Below are 23,894 nucleotides of genomic sequence, written 5' to 3'. Positions count from 1 at the left end.
ACACGTAATTTCGAGAATATGATTATGATTTTCAATTCTAACCACTTCAACACAATAATATATACCAAAATCGTGTTATGTGCCAAGTGTTGTGCAAAACAAACCAAGATTTAGCTATTTTATGCGCAAAAGTGCCAAAAACTCTTAAAAAAACCCTTAAAATCGCAACTTAGCACGTAATTTCTAGCATATGACTATGTTTTTCAATTCTAACCACTTCAACACAATAATATATACCTAATATTGTTGTATGCCAAGATTCGTGCAAAAAAAACCAAGTTTGAGCTACTTTATGCGCCAAAGTGAAAAATCTCCTAAAAACCCATAAAATCGAAAGTTTACACGTAAATTCTAGCATATGACTAAGATTTACACTTCGAACCACTTCAACACAATAATATACACCAAATAGTGTTGTGTGCCAAGATTCGTGTAAAAAAAACCAAGTTTGAGCTACTTTATGCGTAAAAGTGCCAAAAACGCTTAAAAAACCCTTAAAATCGAAACTTAAAACGTAATTTCTTGCATATGATTATGGTTTTCAATTCTAACCACTTCAACACAATAATATATACCAAGTAGTGTTGTATGCCAAGATTCGTGCAAAACAAACCAAGTTTGAGCTACTTTATGCGCAAAAGTGCAAAAACGCTTAAAAACCCATAAAATCGAAAGTTAACATGTAATTTCTAGCATATGACTAAGATTTACAATTCTAACAACTTCAACAGAATAATATACACCAAATAGTGTTGTGTGCCAAGATTCGTGTAAAAAAACCAAGTTTGAGCTACTTTATGCGTAAAAGTGCCAAAAACGCTTAAAAAACCCTTAAAATTGAAACTTAAGACGTAATTTCTATCAGATGACTATGGTTTTAAATTCTAACCACTTCAACACAATAATATATACAAATTGTGTTGTATGCCAAGATTCGTGCAAAATAAACAAAGTTTGAGCTACTTTATGCGCAAAAGTGCAAAAATGATAAAAAACCCGTAAAATCGAAACTTAACACGTAATTTCTAGTATATGACTAAGATTTACAATTCTAACCACTTCAACACAATAATATATACTAAATAGTTTAGTGTGCCAAGATTCGTGCAAAAAAAACCAAGTTTTATGCGCAAAATTGCCAAAACACAAAAAAAAACCCTTAAAATCGTAAGTTAACACGTAATTTCGAGAATATGATTATGATTTTCAATTCTAACCACTTCAACACAATAATATATACCAAAATCGTGTTATGTGCCAAGTGTTGTGCAAAACAAACCAAGATTTAGCTATTTTATGCGCAAAAGTGCCAAAAACTCTTAAAAAAACCCTTAAAATCGCAACTTAGCACGTAATTTCTAGCATATGACTATGGTTTTCAATTCTAACCACTTCAACACAATAATATATACCTAATATTGTTGTATGCCAAGATTCGTGCAAAAAAAACCAAGTTTGAGCTACTTTATGCGCCAAAGTGAAAAATCTCCTAAAAACCCATAAAATCGAAAGTTTACACGTAAATTCTAGCATATGACTAAGATTTACACTTCGAACCACTTCAACACAATAATATACACCAAATAGTGTTGTGTGCCAAGATTCGTGTAAAAAAAACCAAGTTTGAGCTACTTTATGCGTAAAAGTGCCAAAAACGCTTAAAAAACCCTTAAAATCGAAACTTAAAACGTAATTTCTTGCATATGATTATGGTTTTCAATTCTAACCACTTCAACACAATAATATATACCAAGTAGTGTTGTATGCCAAGATTCGTGCAAAACAAACCAAGTTTGAGCTACTTTATGCGCAAAAGTGCAAAAACGCTTAAAAACCCATAAAATCGAAAGTTAACATGTAATTTCTAGCATATGACTAAGATTTACAATTCTAACAACTTCAACAGAATAATATACACCAAATAGTGTTGTGTGCCAAGATTCGTGTAAAAAAAACCAAGTTTGAGCTACTTTATGCGTAAAAGTGCCAAAAACGCTTAAAAAACCCTTAAAATTGAAACTTAAGACGTAATTTCTATCAGATGACTATGGTTTTAAATTCTAACCACTTCAACACAATAATATATACAAATTGTGTTGTATGCCAAGATTCGTGCAAAATAAACAAAGTTTGAGCTACTTTATGCGCAAAAGTGCAAAAATGATAAAAAACCCGTAAAATCGAAACTTAACACGTAATTTCTAGTATATGACTAAGATTTACAATTCTAACCACTTCAACACAATAATATATACTAAATAGTTTAGTGTGCCAAGATTCGTGCAAAAAAAACCAAGTTTGAGCTACTTTATGCGCAAAATTGCCAAAACACAAAAAAAAACCCTTAAAATCGTAAGTTAACACGTAATTTCGAGAATATGATTATGATTTTCAATTCTAACCACTTCAACACAATAATATATACCAAAATCGTGTTATGTGCCAAGTGTTGTGCAAAACAAACCAAGATTTAGCTATTTTATGCGCAAAAGTGCCAAAAACTCTTAAAAAAAACCCTTAAAATCGCAACTTAGCACGTAATTTCTAGCATATGACTATGGTTTTCAATTCTAACCACTTCAACACAATAATATATACCTAATAGTGTTGTATGCCAAGATTCGTGCAAAACAAACAAAGTTTGAGCTACTTTATGCGCCAAAGTGAAAAATCTCCTAAAAACCCATAAAATCGAAAGTTTACACGTAAATTCTAGCATATGACTAAGATTTACACTTCGAACCACTTCAACACAATAATATACACCAAATAGTGTTGTGTGCCAAGATTCGTGTAAAAAAAACCAAGTTTGAGCTACTTTATGTGTAAAAGTGCCAAAAACGCTTAAAAAACCCTTAAAATCGAAACTTAAAACGTAATTTCTTGCATATGATTATGGTTTTCAATTCTAACCACTTCAACACAATAATATATACCAAGTAGTGTTGTATGCCAAGATTCGTGCAAAACAAACCAAGTTTGAGCTACTTTATGCGCAAAAGTGCAAAAACGCTTAAAAACCCATAAAATCGAAAGTTAACATGTAATTTCTAGCATATGACTAAGATTTACAATTCTAACAACTTCAACAGAATAATATACACCAAATAGTGTTGTGTGCCAAGATTCGTGTAAAAAAAACCAAGTTTGAGCTACTTTATGCGTAAAAGTGCCAAAAACGCTTAAAAAACCCTTAAAATTGAAACTTAAGACGTAATTTCTATCAGATGACTATGGTTTTAAATTCTAACCACTTCAACACAATAATATATACAAATTGTGTTGTATGCCAAGATTCGTGCAAAATAAACAAAGTTTGAGCTACTTTATGCGCAAAAGTGCAAAAATGTTAAAAAACCCGTAAAATCGAAACTTAACACGTCATTTCTAGTATATGACTAAGATTTACAATTCTAACCACTTCAACACAATAATATATACTAAATAGTTTAGTGTGCCAAGATTCGTGCAAAAAAAACCAAGTTTGAGCTACTTTATGCCCAAAATTGCCAAAACACAAAAAAAACCCTTAAAATCGTAAGTTAACACGTAATTTCTAGATTATGATTATGATTTTCAATTCTAACCACTTCAACACAATAATATATACTAAAATCGTGTTATGTGCAAGTGTTGTGCAAAACAAACCAAGATTTAGCTATTTTATGCGCAAAAGTGCCAAAAACTCTTAAAAAAACCCTTAAAATCGCAACTTAGCACGTAATTTCTAGCATATGACTATGGTTTTCAATTCTAACCACTTCAACACAATAATATATACCTAATAGTGTTGTATGCCAAGATTCGTGCAAAACAAACCAAGTTTGAGCTACTTTATGCGCAAAAGTGAAAAAACTCCTAAAAACCCATAAAATCGAAAGTTTACACGTAAATTCTAGCATATGACTAAGATTTACACTTCGAACCACTTCAACACAATAATATACACCAAATAGTGTTGTGTGCCAAGATTCGTGTAAAAAAAACCAAGTTTGAGCTACTTTATGTGTAAAAGTGCCAAAAACGCTTAAAAAACCCTTAAAATCGAAACTTAACACGTAATTTCTAGCATATGACTATGGTTTTAAATTCTAACCACTTCAACAAAATAATATATACCAAATAGTGTTGTATGCCAAGATTCGTGCAAAACAAACCAAGTTTGAGCTACTTTATGTGTAAAAGTGCCAAAAACGCTTAAAAACCCATAAAATCGAAACTTAACACGTAATTTCTAGCATAGGACTAAGATTTACAATTCTAACCACTTCAACACAATAATATACAACAAATAGTGTTGTGTGCCAAGATTCGTGTAAAAAAAACCAAATTTCAGCTACTTTATGCGTAAAAGTGCCAAAAACGCTTAAAAAACCCTTAAAATTGAAACTTAACACGTAATTTCTATCAGATGACTATGGTTTTAAATTCTAACCACTTCAACACAATAATATATACCAAATAGTGTTGTATGCCAAGATTCGTGCAAAATAAACCAAGTTTGAGCTACTTTAAGCGCAAAAGTGCAAAAATGATTAAAAACCCGTAAAATCGAAACTTAACACGTAATTTCTAGCGTATGACTAAGATTTACAATTCTAACCACTTCAACACAATAATATACACCAAATAGTGTTGTGTGCCAAGATTCGTGTAAAAAAAACCAAGTTTGAGCTACTTTATGCGTAAAAGTGCCAAAAACGCTTTAAAAACCCTTAAAATCGAAACTTAAAACGTAATTTCTTGCATATGACTATGGTTTTAAATTCTAACCACTTCAACACAATAATATATACCAAGTAGTGTTGTATGCCAAGATTCGTGCAAAACAAACCAAGTTTGAGCTACTTTATGCGCAAAAGTGCAAAAACGCTTAAAAACCCATAAAATCGAAAGTTAACACGTAATTTCTAGTATATGACTAAGATTTACAATTCTAACCACTTCAACACAATATTATACACCAAATAGTGTTGTGTGCCAAGATTCGTGTAAAAAAAACCAAGTTTGAGCTACTTTATGCGTAAAAGTGCCAAAAACACTTAAAAAACCCTTAAAATTGAAACTTAACACGTAATTTCTATCAGATGACTATGGTTTTAAATTCTAACCACTTCAACACAATAATATATACCAAATAGTGTTGTATGCCAAGATTCGTGCAAAATAAACCAAGTTTGAGCTACTTTATGCGCAAAAGTGCAAAAACGCTTAAAAACCCATTAAATCGAAACTTAACACGTAAATTCTAGCATAGGACTAAGATTTACAATTCTAACCACTTCAACACAATAATATACACCAAATAGTGTTGTGTGCCAAGATTCGTGTAAAAAAAACTAAGTTTGAGCTACTTTATGCGCAAAAGTGCCAAAACACAAAAAAAAACATTAAAATCGTAAGTTAACACGTAATTTCTAGAAAATGATTATGATTTTCAATTATAACCACTTCAACACAATAATATATACCAAAATCGTGTTGTGTGCCAATTGTCGTGCAAAACAAACCAAGTTTAAGCTACTTTATGCGCAAAAGTGTCAAAAACGCTTAAAAACCCATAAAATCGAAAGTTAACACGTAAATTCTAGCATATGACTAAGATTTAGAATTCTAATCACTTCAACACAATAATATACACCAAATAGTGTTGTGTCCCAAGATTCGTGTAAAAAAAACCAAGTTTGAGCTACTTTATGCGTAAAAGTGCCAAAAACGCTTAAAAAACCCTTAAAATCGAAACTTAAAACGTAATTTCTTGCATATGATTATGGTTTTCAATTCTAACCACTTCAACACAATAATATATACCAAGTAGTGTTGTATGCCAAGATTCGTGCAAAACAAACCAAGTTTGAGCTACTTTATGCGCAAAAGTGCAAAAACGCTTAAAAACCCATAAAATCGAAAGTTAACATGTAATTTCTAGCATATGACTAAGATTTACAATTCTAACAACTTCAACAGAATAATATACACCAAATAGTGTTGTGTGCCAAGATTCGTGTAAAAAAACCAAGTTTGAGCTACTTTATGCGTAAAAGTGCCAAAAACGCTTAAAAAACCCTTAAAATTGAAACTTAAGACGTAATTTCTATCAGATGACTATGGTTTTAAATTCTAACCACTTCAACACAATAATATATACAAATTGTGTTGTATGCCAAGATTCGTGCAAAATAAACAAAGTTTGAGCTACTTTATGCGCAAAAGTGCAAAAATGATAAAAAACCCGTAAAATCGAAACTTAACACGTAATTTCTAGTATATGACTAAGATTTACAATTCTAACCACTTCAACACAATAATATATACTAAATAGTTTAGTGTGCCAAGATTCGTGCAAAAAAAACCAAGTTTTATGCGCAAAATTGCCAAAACACAAAAAAAAACCCTTAAAATCGTAAGTTAACACGTAATTTCGAGAATATGATTATGATTTTCAATTCTAACCACTTCAACACAATAATATATACCAAAATCGTGTTATGTGCCAAGTGTTGTGCAAAACAAACCAAGATTTAGCTATTTTATGCGCAAAAGTGCCAAAAACTCTTAAAAAAACCCTTAAAATCGCAACTTAGCACGTAATTTCTAGCATATGACTATGGTTTTCAATTCTAACCACTTCAACACAATAATATATACCTAATATTGTTGTATGCCAAGATTCGTGCAAAAAAAACCAAGTTTGAGCTACTTTATGCGCCAAAGTGAAAAATCTCCTAAAAACCCATAAAATCGAAAGTTTACACGTAAATTCTAGCATATGACTAAGATTTACACTTCGAACCACTTCAACACAATAATATACACCAAATAGTGTTGTGTGCCAAGATTCGTGTAAAAAAAACCAAGTTTGAGCTACTTTATGCGTAAAAGTGCCAAAAACGCTTAAAAAACCCTTAAAATCGAAACTTAAAACGTAATTTCTTGCATATGATTATGGTTTTCAATTCTAACCACTTCAACACAATAATATATACCAAGTAGTGTTGTATGCCAAGATTCGTGCAAAACAAACCAAGTTTGAGCTACTTTATGCGCAAAAGTGCAAAAACGCTTAAAAACCCATAAAATCGAAAGTTAACATGTAATTTCTAGCATATGACTAAGATTTACAATTCTAACAACTTCAACAGAATAATATACACCAAATAGTGTTGTGTGCCAAGATTCGTGTAAAAAAAACCAAGTTTGAGCTACTTTATGCGTAAAAGTGCCAAAAACGCTTAAAAAACCCTTAAAATTGAAACTTAAGACGTAATTTCTATCAGATGACTATGGTTTTAAATTCTAACCACTTCAACACAATAATATATACAAATTGTGTTGTATGCCAAGATTCGTGCAAAATAAACAAAGTTTGAGCTACTTTATGCGCAAAAGTGCAAAAATGATAAAAAACCCGTAAAATCGAAACTTAACACGTAATTTCTAGTATATGACTAAGATTTACAATTCTAACCACTTCAACACAATAATATATACTAAATAGTTTAGTGTGCCAAGATTCGTGCAAAAAAAACCAAGTTTGAGCTACTTTATGCGCAAAATTGCCAAAACACAAAAAAAAACCCTTAAAATCGTAAGTTAACACGTAATTTCGAGAATATGATTATGATTTTCAATTCTAACCACTTCAACACAATAATATATACCAAAATCGTGTTATGTGCCAAGTGTTGTGCAAAACAAACCAAGATTTAGCTATTTTATGCGCAAAAGTGCCAAAAACTCTTAAAAAAAACCCTTAAAATCGCAACTTAGCACGTAATTTCTAGCATATGACTATGGTTTTCAATTCTAACCACTTCAACACAATAATATATACCTAATAGTGTTGTATGCCAAGATTCGTGCAAAACAAACAAAGTTTGAGCTACTTTATGCGCCAAAGTGAAAAATCTCCTAAAAACCCATAAAATCGAAAGTTTACACGTAAATTCTAGCATATGACTAAGATTTACACTTCGAACCACTTCAACACAATAATATACACCAAATAGTGTTGTGTGCCAAGATTCGTGTAAAAAAAACCAAGTTTGAGCTACTTTATGTGTAAAAGTGCCAAAAACGCTTAAAAAACCCTTAAAATCGAAACTTAAAACGTAATTTCTTGCATATGATTATGGTTTTCAATTCTAACCACTTCAACACAATAATATATACCAAGTAGTGTTGTATGCCAAGATTCGTGCAAAACAAACCAAGTTTGAGCTACTTTATGCGCAAAAGTGCAAAAACGCTTAAAAACCCATAAAATCGAAAGTTAACATGTAATTTCTAGCATATGACTAAGATTTACAATTCTAACAACTTCAACAGAATAATATACACCAAATAGTGTTGTGTGCCAAGATTCGTGTAAAAAAAACCAAGTTTGAGCTACTTTATGCGTAAAAGTGCCAAAAACGCTTAAAAAACCCTTAAAATTGAAACTTAAGACGTAATTTCTATCAGATGACTATGGTTTTAAATTCTAACCACTTCAACACAATAATATATACAAATTGTGTTGTATGCCAAGATTCGTGCAAAATAAACAAAGTTTGAGCTACTTTATGCGCAAAAGTGCAAAAATGTTAAAAAACCCGTAAAATCGAAACTTAACACGTCATTTCTAGTATATGACTAAGATTTACAATTCTAACCACTTCAACACAATAATATATACTAAATAGTTTAGTGTGCCAAGATTCGTGCAAAAAAAACCAAGTTTGAGCTACTTTATGCCCAAAATTGCCAAAACACAAAAAAAAACCCTTAAAATCGTAAGTTAACACGTAATTTCTAGATTATGATTATGATTTTCAATTCTAACCACTTCAACACAATAATATATACTAAAATCGTGTTATGTGCAAGTGTTGTGCAAAACAAACCAAGATTTAGCTATTTTATGCGCAAAAGTGCCAAAAACTCTTAAAAAAACCCTTAAAATCGCAACTTAGCACGTAATTTCTAGCATATGACTATGGTTTTCAATTCTAACCACTTCAACACAATAATATATACCTAATAGTGTTGTATGCCAAGATTCGTGCAAAACAAACCAAGTTTGAGCTACTTTATGCGCAAAAGTGAAAAAACTCCTAAAAACCCATAAAATCGAAAGTTTACACGTAAATTCTAGCATATGACTAAGATTTACACTTCGAACCACTTCAACACAATAATATACACCAAATAGTGTTGTGTGCCAAGATTCGTGTAAAAAAAACCAAGTTTGAGCTACTTTATGTGTAAAAGTGCCAAAAACGCTTAAAAAACCCTTAAAATCGAAACTTAACACGTAATTTCTAGCATATGACTATGGTTTTAAATTCTAACCACTTCAACAAAATAATATATACCAAATAGTGTTGTATGCCAAGATTCGTGCAAAACAAACCAAGTTTGAGCTACTTTATGTGTAAAAGTGCCAAAAACGCTTAAAAACCCATAAAATCGAAACTTAACACGTAATTTCTAGCATAGGACTAAGATTTACAATTCTAACCACTTCAACACAATAATATACAACAAATAGTGTTGTGTGCCAAGATTCGTGTAAAAAAAACCAAATTTCAGCTACTTTATGCGTAAAAGTGCCAAAAACGCTTAAAAAACCCTTAAAATTGAAACTTAACACGTAATTTCTATCAGATGACTATGGTTTTAAATTCTAACCACTTCAACACAATAATATATACCAAATAGTGTTGTATGCCAAGATTCGTGCAAAATAAACCAAGTTTGAGCTACTTTAAGCGCAAAAGTGCAAAAATGATTAAAAACCCGTAAAATCGAAACTTAACACGTAATTTCTAGCGTATGACTAAGATTTACAATTCTAACCACTTCAACACAATAATATACACCAAATAGTGTTGTGTGCCAAGATTCGTGTAAAAAAAAACCAAGTTTGAGCTACTTTATGCGTAAAAGTGCCAAAAACGCTTTAAAAACCCTTAAAATCGAAACTTAAAACGTAATTTCTTGCATATGACTATGGTTTTAAATTCTAACCACTTCAACACAATAATATATACCAAGTAGTGTTGTATGCCAAGATTCGTGCAAAACAAACCAAGTTTGAGCTACTTTATGCGCAAAAGTGCAAAAACGCTTAAAAACCCATAAAATCGAAAGTTAACACGTAATTTCTAGTATATGACTAAGATTTACAATTCTAACCACTTCAACACAATATTATACACCAAATAGTGTTGTGTGCCAAGATTCGTGTAAAAAAAACCAAGTTTGAGCTACTTTATGCGTAAAAGTGCCAAAAACACTTAAAAAACCCTTAAAATTGAAACTTAACACGTAATTTCTATCAGATGACTATGGTTTTAAATTCTAACCACTTCAACACAATAATATATACCAAATAGTGTTGTATGCCAAGATTCGTGCAAAATAAACCAAGTTTGAGCTACTTTATGCGCAAAAGTGCAAAAACGCTTAAAAACCCATTAAATCGAAACTTAACACGTAAATTCTAGCATAGGACTAAGATTTACAATTCTAACCACTTCAACACAATAATATACACCAAATAGTGTTGTGTGCCAAGATTCGTGTAAAAAAAACTAAGTTTGAGCTACTTTATGCGCAAAAGTGCCAAAACACAAAAAAAAACATTAAAATCGTAAGTTAACACGTAATTTCTAGAAAATGATTATGATTTTCAATTATAACCACTTCAACACAATAATATATACCAAAATCGTGTTGTGTGCCAATTGTCGTGCAAAACAAACCAAGTTTAAGCTACTTTATGCGCAAAAGTGTCAAAAACGCTTAAAAACCCATAAAATCGAAAGTTAACACGTAAATTCTAGCATATGACTAAGATTTAGAATTCTAATCACTTCAACACAATAATATACACCAAATAGTGTTGTGTCCCAAGATTCGTGTAAAAAAAACCAAGTTTGAGCTACTTTATGCGTAAAAGTGCCAAAAACGCTTAAAAAACCCTTAAAATCGAAACTTAAAACGTAATTTTTTGCATATGACTATGGTTTTCAATTCTAACCAATTCAACACAATAATATATACTAAGTAGTGTTGTATGCCAAGATTCGTGCAAAACAAACCAAGTTTGAGCTACTTTATGCGCAAAAGTGCAAAAACGCTTAAAAACCCATAAAATCGAAAGTTAACATGTAATTTCTAGCATATGACTAAGATTTACAATTCTAACAACTTCAACAGAATAATATACACCAAATAGTGTTGTGTGCCATGATTCGTGTAAAAAAAACCAAGTTTGAGCTACTTTATGCGTAAAAGTGCCAAAAACGCTTAAAAAACCCTTAAAATTGAAACTTAAGACGTAATTTCTATCAGATGAATATGGTTTTAAATTCTAACCACTTCGACACAATAATATATACAAATTGTGTTGTATGCCAAGATTCGTGCAAAATAAACAAAGTTTGAGCTACTTTATGCGCAAAAGTGGAAAAATGATAAAAAACCCGTAAAATCGAAACTTAACACGTCATTTCTAGTATATGACTAAGATTTACAATTCTAACCACTTCAACAGAATAATATATACTAAATAGTTTAGTGTGCCAAGATTCGTGCAAAAAAAACCAAGTTTGAGCTACTTTATGCGCAAAATTGCCAAAACACAAATAAAACCCTTAAAATCGTAAGTTAACACGTAATTTCTAGAATATGATTATGATTTTCAATTCTAACCACTTCAACACAATAATATATACCAAAATCGTGTTATGTGCCAAGTGTTGTGCAAAACAAACCAAGATTTAGCTATTTTATGCGCAAAAGTGCCAAAAACTCTTAAAAAAACCCTTAAAATTGCAACTTAGCACGTAATTTCTAGCATATGACTATGGTTTTTCCATTCTAACCACTTCAACACAATAATATATACCTAATAGTGTTGTATGCCAAGATTCGTGCAAAACAAATCAAGTTTGAGCTACTTTATGCGCAAAAGTGAAAAAACTCCTAAAAACCGATAAAATCGAAAGTTTACACGTAAATTCTAGCATATGACTAAGATTTACACTTCGAACCACTTCAACACAATAATATACACCAAATAGTGTTGTGTGCCAAGATTCGTGTAAAAAAAACCAAGTTTGAGCTACTTTATGTGTAAAAGTGCCAAAAACGCTTAAAAAACCCTTAAAATCGAAACTTAACACGTAATTTCTAGCATATGACTATGGTTTTAAATTCTAACCACTTCAACAAAATAATATATACCAAATAGTGTTGTATGCCAAGATTCGTGCAAAACAAACCAAGTTTGAGCTACTTTATGCGCAAAAGTGCAAAAACGCTTAAAAACCTATAAAATCGAAACTTAACACGTAATTTCTGGCATATGACTAAGATTTACAATTCTAACCACTTCAACACAATAATATACACCAAATAGTGTTGTGTGCCAAGATTCGTGTAAAAAAAACTAAGTTTGAGCTACTTTATGCGCAAAAGTGCCAAAACACAAAAAAAAACCTTAAAATCGTAAGTTAACACGTAATTTCTAGAAAATTATTATGATTTTCAATTCTAACCACTTCAACACAATAATATATATCAAAATCGTGTTGTGTGCCAAGTGTCGTGCAAAACAAACCAAGGTTTACCTATTTTATGCGCAAAAGTGCCAAAAACGCTTAAAAAAACCCTTAAAATCGCAACTTAGCACGTAATTTCTGGCATATGACTATGGTTTTCAATTCTAACCACTTCAACACAATAATATATACCTAATAGTGTTGTATGCCAAGATTCGTGCAAAACAAACCAAGTTTGAGCTACTTTATGCGCAAAAGTGCAAAAATGATTAAAAACCCGTAAAATCGAAACTTAACACGTAATTTCTAGCATATGACTATGGTTTTAAATTCTAACCACTTCAACAAAATAATATATACCAAATAGTGTTGTATGCCAAGATTCGTGCAAAACAAACCAAGTTTGAGCTACTTTATGCGCAAAAGTGCAAAAACGCTTAAAAACCCATAAAATCGAAACTTAACACGTAATTTCTAGCATAGGACTAAGATTTACAATTCTAACCACTTCAACACAATAATATACACCAAATAGTGTTGTGTGCCAAGATTCGTGTAAAAAAAAACCAAATTTCAGCTACTTTATGCGTAAAAGTGCCAAAAACGCTTAAAAAACCCTTAAAATTGAAAGTTAACACGTAATTTCTATCAGATGACTATGGTTTTAAATTCTAACCACTTCAACACAATAATATATACCAAATAGTGTTGTATGCCAAGATTCGTGCAAAATAAACCAAGTTTGAGCTACTTTAAGCGCAAAAGTGCAAAAATGATTAAAAATCCGTAAAATCAAAACTTAACACGTAATTTCTAGCGTATGACTAAGATTTACAATTCTAACCACTTCAACACAATAATATACACCAAATAGTGTTGTGTGCCAAGATTCGTGTAAAAAAAAACCAAGTTTGAGCTACTTTATGCGTAAAAGTGCCAAAAACGCTTTAAAAACCCTTAAAATCGAAACTTAAAACGTAATTTCTTGCATATGACTATGGTTTTAAATTCTAACCACTTCAACACAATAATATATACCAAGTAGTGTTGTATGCCAAGATTCGTGCAAAACAAACCAAGTTTGAGCTACTTTATGCGCAAAAGTGCAAAAACGCTTAAAAACCCATAAAATCGAAAGTTAACATGTAATTTCTAGTATATGACTAAGATTTACAATTCTAACCACTTCAACACAATAGTATACACCAAATAGTGTTGTGTGCCAAGATTCGTGTAAAAAATACCAAGTTTGAGCTACTCTATGCGTAAAAGTGCCAAAAACACTTAAAAAACCCTTAAAATTGAAACTTAACACGTAATTTCTATCAGATGACTATGGTTTTAAATTCTAACCACTTCAAACACAATAATATATACCAAATAGTGTTGTATGCCAAGATTCGTGCAAAATAAACCAAGTTTGAGCTACTTTATGCGCAAAAGTGCAAAAACGCTTAAAAACCCATTAAATCGAAACTTAACACGTAAATTCTAGCATAGGACTAAGATTTACAATTCTAACCACTTCAACACAATAATATACACCAAATAGTGTTGTGTGCCAAGATTCGTGTAAAAAAAAACTAAGTTTGAGCTACTTTATGCGCAAAAGTGCCAAACACAAAAAAAAACATTAAAATCGTAAGTTAACACGTAATTTCTAGAAAATGATTATGATTTTCAATTATAACCACTTCAACACAATAATATATACCAAAATCGTGTTGTGTGCCAATTGTCGTGCAAAACAGACCAAGTTTAAGCTACTTTATGCGCAAAAGTGTCAAAAACGCTTAAAAACCCATAAAATCGAAAGTTAACACGTAAATTCTAGCATATGACTAAGATTTAGAATTCTAATCACTTCAACACAATAATATACACCAAATAGTGTTGTGTCCCAAGATTCGTGTAAAAAAACCAAGTTTGAGCTACTTTATGCGTAAAAGTGCCAAAAAACGCTTAAAAAACCCTTAAAATCGAAACTTAAAACGTAATTTCTTGCATATGACTATGGTTTTCAATTCTAACCACTTCAACACAATAATATATACTAAGTAGTGTTGTATGCCAAGATTTGTGCAAAACAAACCAAGTTTGAGCTACTTTATGCGCAAAAGTGCAAAAACGCTTAAAAACCCATAAAATCGAAAGTTAACATGTATTTCTAGCATATGACTAAGATTTACAATTCTAACAACTTCAACAGAATAATATACACCAAATAGTGTTGTGTGCCATGATTCGTGTAAAAAAAAACCAAGTTTGAGCTACTTTATGCGTAAAAGTGCCAAAAACGCTTAAAAAAACCCTTAAAATTGAAACTTAAGACGTAATTTCTATCAGATGACTATGGTTTTAAATTCTAACCACTTCGACACAATATTTATACAAATTGTGTTGTATGCCAAGATTCGTGCAAAATAAACAAAGTTTGAGCTACTTTATGCGCAAAAGTGCAAAAATGATAAAAAACCCGTAAAATCGAAACTTAACACGTCATTTCTAGTATATGACTAAGATTTACAATTCTAATCACTTCAACAGAATAATATATACTAAATAGTTTAGTGTGCCAAGATTCGTGCAAAAAAAACCAAGTTTGAGCTACTTTATGCGTAAAAGTGCCAAAAACACTTAAAAAACCCTTAAAATTGAAACTTAACACGTAATTTCTATCAGATGACTATGGTTTTAAATTCTAACCACTTCAACACAATAATATATACCAAATAGTGTTGTATGCCAAGATTCGTGCAAAATAAACCAAGTTTGAGCTACTTTATGCGCAAAAGTGCAAAAACGCTTAAAAAACCCATTAAATCGAAACTTAACACGTAAATTCTAGCATAGGACTAAGATTTACAATTCTAACCACTTCAACACAATAATATACACCAAATAGTGTTGTGTGCCAAGATTCGTGTAAAAAAAACTAAGTTTGAGCTACTTTATGCGCAAAAGTGCCAAAACACAAAAAAAAAACATTAAAATCGTAAGTTAACACGTAATTTCTAGAAAATGATTATGATTTTCAATTATAACCACTTCAACACAATAATATATACCAAAATCGTGTTGTGTGCCCAATTGTCGTGCAAAACAGACCAAGTTTAAGCTACTTTATGCGCAAAAGTGTCAAAAACGCTTAAAAAACCCATAAAATCGAAAGTTAACACGTAAATTCTAGCATATGACTAAGATTTAGAATTCTAATCACTTCAACACAATAATATACACCAAATAGTGTTGTGTCCCAAGATTCGTGTAAAAAAACCAAGTTTGAGCTACTTTATGCGTAAAAGTGCCAAAAACGCTTAAAAAACCCTTAAAATCGAAACTTAAAACGTAATTTCTTGCATATGACTATGGTTTTCAATTCTAACCACTTCAACACAATAATATATACTAAGTAGTGTTGTATGCCAAGATTCGTGCAAAACAAACCAAGTTTGAGCTACTTTATGCGCAAAAGTGCAAAAACGCTTAAAAACCCCATAAAATCGAAAGTTAACATGTAATTTCTAGCATATGACTAAGATTTACAATTCTAACAACTTCAACAGAATAATATACACCAAATAGTGTTGTGTGCCATGATTCGTGTAAAAAAAACCAAGTTTGAGCTACTTTATGCGTAAAAGTGCCAAAAACGCTTAAAAAACCCTTAAAATTGAAACTTAAGACGTAATTTCTATCAGATGACTATGGTTTTAAATTCTAACCACTTCGACACAATAATATATACAAATTGTGTTGTATGCCAAGATTCGTGCAAAATAAACAAAGTTTGAGCTACTTTATGCGCAAAAGTGCAAAAATGATAAAAAACCCGTAAAATCGAAACTTAACACGTCATTTCTAGTATATGACTAAGATTTACAATTCTAATCACTTCAACAGAATAATATATACAATAGTTTAGTGTGCCAAGATTCGTGCAAAAAAAACCAAGTTTGAGCTACTTTATGCGCAAAATTGCCAAAACACAAATAAAACCCTTAAAATCGTAAGTTAACACGTAATTTCTAGAATATGATTATGATTTTCAATTCTAACCACTTCAACACAATAATATATACCAAAATCGTGTTATGTGCCAAGTGTTGTGCAAAACAAACCAAGATTTAGCTATTTTATGCGCAAAAGTGCCAAAAACTCTTAAAAAAACCCTTAAAATTGCAACTTAGCACGTAATTTCTAGCATATGACTATGGTTTTTCCATTCTAACCACTTCAACACAATAATATATACCTAATAGTGTTGTATGCCAAGATTCGTGCAAAACAAACCAAGTTTGAGCTACTTTATGCGCAAAAGTGAAAAAACTCCTAAAAACCGATAAAATCGAAAGTTTACACGTAAATTCTAGCATATGACTAAGATTTACACTTCGAACCACTTCAACACAATAATATACACCAAATAGTGTTGTGTGCCAAGATTCGTGTAAAAAAAACCAAGTTTGAGCTACTTTATGTGTAAAAGTGCCAAAAACGCTTAAAAAACCCTTAAAATCGAAACTTAACACGTAATTTCTAGCATATGACTATGGTTTTAAATTCTAACCACTTCAACAAAATAATATATACCAAATAGTGTTGTATGCCAAGATTCGTGAAAAACAAACCAAGTTTGAGCTACTTTATGCGCAAAAGTGCAAAAACGCTTAAAAACCTATAAAATCGAAACTTAACACGTAATTTCTGGCATATGACTAAGATTTACAATTCTAACCACTTCAACACAATAATATACACCAAATAGTGTTGTGTGCCAAGATTCGTGTAAAAAAAACTAAGTTTGAGCTACTTTATGCGCAAAAGTGCCAAAACACAAAAAAAATCTTAAAATCGTAAGTTAACACGTAATTTCTAGAAAATTATTATGATTTTCAATTCTAACCAGTTCAACACAATAATATATATCAAAATCGTGTTGTGTGCCAATTGTCGTGCAAAACAAACCAAGGTTTACCTATTTTATGCGCAAAAGTGCCAAAAACGCTTAAAAAACCCTTAAAATCGCAACTTAGCACGTAATTTCTGGCATATGACTATGGTTTTCAATTCTAACCACTTCAACACAATAATATATACCTAATAGTGTTGTATGCCAAGATTCGTGCAAAACAAACCAAGTTTGAGCTACTTTATGCGCAAAAGTGCAAAAATGATTAAAAACCCGTAAAATCGAAACTTAACACGTAATTTCTAGCATATGACTATGGTTTTAAATTCTAACCACTTCAACAAAATAATATATACCAAATAGTGTTGTATGCCAAGATTCGTGCAAAACAAACCAAGTTTGAGCTACTTTATGCGCAAAAGTGCAAAAACGCTTAAAAACCCATAAAATCGAAACTTAACACGTAATTTCTAGCATAGGACTAAGATTTACAATTCTAACCACTTCAACACAATAATATACACCAAATAGTGTTGTGTGCCAAGATTCGTGTAAAAAAAACCAAATTTCAGCTACTTTATGCGTAAAAGTGCCAAAAACGCTTAAAAAACCCTTAAAATTGAAAGTTAACACGTAATTTCTATCAGATGACTATGGTTTTAAATTCTAACCACTTCAACACAATAATATATACCAAATAGTGTTGTATGCCAAGATTCGTGCAAAATAAACCAAGTTTGAGCTACTTTAAGCGCAAAAGTGCAAAAATGATTAAAAATCCGTAAAATCAAAACTTAACACGTAATTTCTAGCGTATGACTAAGATTTACAATTCTAACCACTTCAACACAATAATATACACCAAATAGTGTTGTGTGCCAAGATTCGTGTAAAAAAAACCAAGTTTGAGCTACTTTATGCGTAAAAGTGCCAAAAACGCTTTAAAAACCCTTAAAATCGAAACTTAAAACGTAATTTCTTGCATATGACTATGGTTTTAAATTCTAACCACTTCAACACAATAATATATACCAAGTAGTGTTGTATGCCAAGATTCGTGCAAAACAAACCAAGTTTGAGCTACTTTATGCGCAAAAGTGCAAAAACGCTTAAAAACCCATAAAATCGAAAGTTAACATGTAATTTCTAGTATATGACTAAGATTTACAATTCTAACCACTTCAACACAATAGTATACACCAAATAGTGTTGTGTGCCAAGATTCGTGTAAAAAATACCAAGTTTGAGCTACTCTATGCGTAAAAGTGCCAAAAACACTTAAAAAACCCTTAAAATTGAAACTTAACACGTAATTTCTATCAGATGACTATGGTTTTAAATTCTAACCACTTCAACACAATAATATATACCAAATAGTGTTGTATGCCAAGATTCGTGCAAAATAAACCAAGTTTGAGCTACTTTATGCGCAAAAGTGCAAAAACGCTTAAAAACCCATTAAATCGAAACTTAACACGTAAATTCTAGCATAGGGACTAAGATTTACAATTCTAACCACTTCAACACAATAATATACACCAAATAGTGTTGTGTGCCAAGATTCGTGTAAAAAAAACTAAGTTTGAGCTACTTTATGCGCAAAAGTGCCAAAACACAAAAAAAAACATTAAAATCGTAAGTTAACACGTAATTTCTAGAAAATGATTATGATTTTCAATTATAACCACTTCAACACAATAATATATACCAAAATCGTGTTGTGTGCCAATTGTCGTGCAAAACAGACCAAGTTTAAGCTACTTTATGCGCAAAAGTGTCAAAAACGCTTAAAAACCCATAAAATCGAAAGTTAACACGTAAATTCTAGCATATGACTAAGATTTAGAATTCTAATCACTTCAACACAATAATATACACCAAATAGTGTTGTGTCCCAAGATTCGTGTAAAAAAACCAAGTTTGAGCTACTTTATGCGTAAAAGTGCCAAAAACGCTTAAAAAACCCTTAAAATCGAAACTTAAAACGTAATTTCTTGCATATGACTATGGTTTTCAATTCTAACCACTTCAACACAATAATATATACTAAGTAGTGTTGTATGCCAAGATTCGTGCAAAACAAACCAAGTTTGAGCTACTTTATGCGCAAAAGTGCAAAAACGCTTAAAAACCCATAAAATCGAAAGTTAACATGTAATTTCTAGCATATGACTAAGATTTACAATTCTAACAACTTCAACAGAATAATATACACCAAATAGTGTTGTGTGCCATGATTCGTGTAAAAAAAACCAAGTTTGAGCTACTTTATGCGTAAAAGTGCCAAAAACGCTTAAAAAACCCTTAAAATTGAAACTTAAGACGTAATTTCTATCAGATGACTATGGTTTTAAATTCTAACCACTTCGACACAATAATATATACAAATTGTGTTGTATGCCAAGATTCGTGCAAAATAAACAAAGTTTGAGCTACTTTATGCGCAAAAGTGCAAAAATGATAAAAAACCCGTAAAATCGAAACTTAACACGTCATTTCTAGTATATGACTAAGATTTACAATTCTAATCACTTCAACAGAATAATATATACTAAATAGTTTAGTGTGCCAAGATTCGTGCAAAAAAAACCAAGTTTGAGCTACTTTATGCGTAAAAGTGCCAAAAACACTTAAAAAACCCTTAAAATTGAAACTTAACACGTAATTTCTATCAGATGACTATGGTTTTAAATTCTAACCACTTCAACACAATAATATATACCAAATAGTGTTGTATGCCAAGATTCGTGCAAAATAAACCAAGTTTGAGCTACTTTATGCGCAAAAGTGCAAAAACGCTTAAAAACCCATTAAATCGAAACTTAACACGTAAATTCTAGCATAGGACTAAGATTTACAATTCTAACCACTTCAACACAATAATATACACCAAATAGTGTTGTGTGCCAAGATTCGTGTAAAAAAAACTAAGTTTGAGCTACTTTATGCGCAAAAGTGCCAAAACACAAAAAAAAACATTAAAATCGTAAGTTAACACGTAATTTCTAGAAAATGATTATGATTTTCAATTATAACCACTTCAACACAATAATATATACCAAAATCGTGTTGTGTGCCAATTGTCGTGCAAAACAGACCAAGTTTAAGCTACTTTATGCGCAAAAGTGTCAAAAACGCTTAAAAACCCATAAAATCGAAAGTTAACACGTAAATTCTAGCATATGACTAAGATTTAGAATTCTAATCACTTCAACACAATAATATACACCAAATAGTGTTGTGTCCCAAGATTCGTGTAAAAAAACCAAGTTTGAGCTACTTTATGCGTAAAAGTGCCAAAAACGCTTAAAAAACCCTTAAAATCGAAACTTAAAACGTAATTTCTTGCATATGACTATGGTTTTCAATTCTAACCACTTCAACACAATAATATATACTAAGTAGTGTTGTATGCCAAGATTCGTGCAAAACAAACCAAGTTTGAGCTACTTTATGCGCAAAAGTGCAAAAACGCTTAAAAACCCATAAAATCGAAAGTTAACATGTAATTTCTAGCATATGACTAAGATTTACAATTCTAACAACTTCAACAGAATAATATACACCAAATAGTGTTGTGTGCCATGATTCGTGTAAAAAAAACCAAGTTTGAGCTACTTTATGCGTAAAAGTGCCAAAAACGCTTAAAAAACCCTTAAAATTGAAACTTAAGACGTAATTTCTATCAGATGACTATGGTTTTAAATTCTAACCACTTCGACACAATAATATATACAAATTGTGTTGTATGCCAAGATTCGTGCAAAATAAACAAAGTTTGAGCTACTTTATGCGCAAAAGTGCAAAAATGATAAAAAACCCGTAAAATCGAAACTTAACACGTCATTTCTAGTATATGACTAAGATTTACAATTCTAATCACTTCAACAGAATAATATATACTAAATAGTTTAGTGTGCCAAGATTCGTGCAAAAAAAACCAAGTTTGAGCTACTTTATGCGTAAAAGTGCCAAAAACACTTAAAAAACCCTTAAAATTGAAACTTAACACGTAATTTCTATCAGATGACTATGGTTTTAAATTCTAACCACTTCAACACAATAATATATACCAAATAGTGTTGTATGCCAAGATTCGTGCAAAATAAACCAAGTTTGAGCTACTTTATGCGCAAAAGTGCAAAAACGCTTAAAAACCCATTAAATCGAAACTTAACACGTAAATTCTAGCATAGGACTAAGATTTACAATTCTAACCACTTCAACACAATAATATACACCAAATAGTGTTGTGTGCCAAGATTCGTGTAAAAAAAAACTAAGTTTGAGCTACTTTATGCGCAAAAGTGCCAAAACACAAAAAAAAACATTAAAATCGTAAGTTAACACGTAATTTCTAGAAAATGATTATGATTTTCAATTATAACCACTTCAACACAATAATATATACCAAAATCGTGTTGTGTGCCAATTGTCGTGCAAAACAGACCAAGTTTAAGCTACTTTATGCGCAAAAGTGTCAAAAACGCTTAAAAACCCATAAAATCGAAAGTTAACACGTAAATTCTAGCATATGACTAAGATTTAGAATTCTAATCACTTCAACACAATAATATACACCAAATAGTGTTGTGTCCCAAGATTCGTGTAAAAAAACCAAGTTTGAGCTACTTTATGCGTAAAAGTGCCAAAAACGCTTAAAAAACCCTTAAAATCGAAACTTAAAACGTAATTTCTTGCATATGACTATGGTTTTCAATTCTAACCACTTCAACACAATAATATATACTAAGTAGTGTTGTATGCCAAGATTCGTGCAAAACAAACCAAGTTTGAGCTACTTTATGCGCAAAAGTGCAAAAACGCTTAAAAACCCATAAAATCGAAAGTTAACATGTAATTTCTAGCATATGACTAAGATTTACAATTCTAACAACTTCAACAGAATAATATACACCAAATAGTGTTGTGTGCCATGATTCGTGTAAAAAAAACCAAGTTTGAGCTACTTTATGCGTAAAAGTGCCAAAAACGCTTAAAAAACCCTTAAAATTGAAACTTAAGACGTAATTTCTATCAGATGACTATGGTTTTAAATTCTAACCACTTCGACACAATAATATATACAAATTGTGTTGTATGCCAAGATTCGTGCAAAATAAACAAAGTTTGAGCTACTTTATGCGCAAAAGTGCAAAAATGATAAAAAACCCGTAAAATCGAAACTTAACACGTCATTTCTAGTATATGACTAAGATTTACAATTCTAATCACTTCAACAGAATAATATATACTAAATAGTTTAGTGTGCCAAGATTCGTGCAAAAAAAACCAAGTTTGAGCTACTTTATGCGCAAAATTGCCAAAACACAAATAAAACCCTTAAAATCGTAAGTTAACACGTAATTTCTAGAATATGATTATGATTTTCAATTCTAACCACTTCAACACAATAATATATACCAAAATCGTGTTATGTGCCAAGTGTTGTGCAAAACAAACCAAGATTTAGCTATTTTATGCGCAAAAGTGCCAAAAACTCTTAAAAAAACCCTTAAAATTGCAACTTAGCACGTAATTTCTAGCATATGACTATGGTTTTTCCATTCTAACCACTTCAACACAATAATATATACCTAATAGTGTTGTATGCCAAGATTCGTGCAAAACAAACCAAGTTTGAGCTACTTTATGCGCAAAAGTGAAAAAACTCCTAAAAACCGATAAAATCGAAAGTTTACACGTAAATTCTAGCATATGACTAAGATTTACACTTCGAACCACTTCAACACAATAATATACACCAAATAGTGTTGTGTGCCAAGATTCGTGTAAAAAAAACCAAGTTTGAGCTACTTTATGTGTAAAAGTGCCAAAAACGCTTAAAAAACCCTTAAAATCGAAACTTAACACGTAATTTCTAGCATATGACTATGGTTTTAAATTCTAACCACTTCAACAAAATAATATATACCAAATAGTGTTGTATGCAAGGATTCGTGAAAAACAAACCAAGTTTGAGCTACTTTATGCGCAAAAGTGCCAAAAACGCTTAAAAACCTATAAAATCGAAACTTAACACGTAATTTCTGGCATATGACTAAGATTTACAATTCTAACCACTTCAACACAATAATATACACCAAATAGTGTTGTGTGCCAAGATTCGTGTAAAAAAAACTAAGTTTGAGCTACTTTATGCGCAAAAGTGCCAAAACACAAAAAAAATCTTAAAATCGTAAGTTAACACGTAATTTCTAGAAAATTATTATGATTTTCAATTCTAACCAGTTCAACACAATAATATATATCAAAATCGTGTTGTGTGCCAAGTGTCGTGCAAAACAAACCAAGATTTACCTATTTTATGCGCAAAAGTGCCAAAAACGCTTAAAAAACCCTTAAAATCGCAACTTAGCACGTAATTTCTGGCATATGACTATGGTTTTCAATTCTAACCACTTCAACAC

Source organism: Amaranthus tricolor, chromosome 9, assembly GCF_026212465.1.
Source record: "Amaranthus tricolor cultivar Red isolate AtriRed21 chromosome 9, ASM2621246v1, whole genome shotgun sequence".
NCBI classification, from domain to species: Eukaryota; Viridiplantae; Streptophyta; class Magnoliopsida; order Caryophyllales; family Amaranthaceae; genus Amaranthus; species Amaranthus tricolor.
This window is presented reverse-complemented; position numbering follows the sequence as displayed.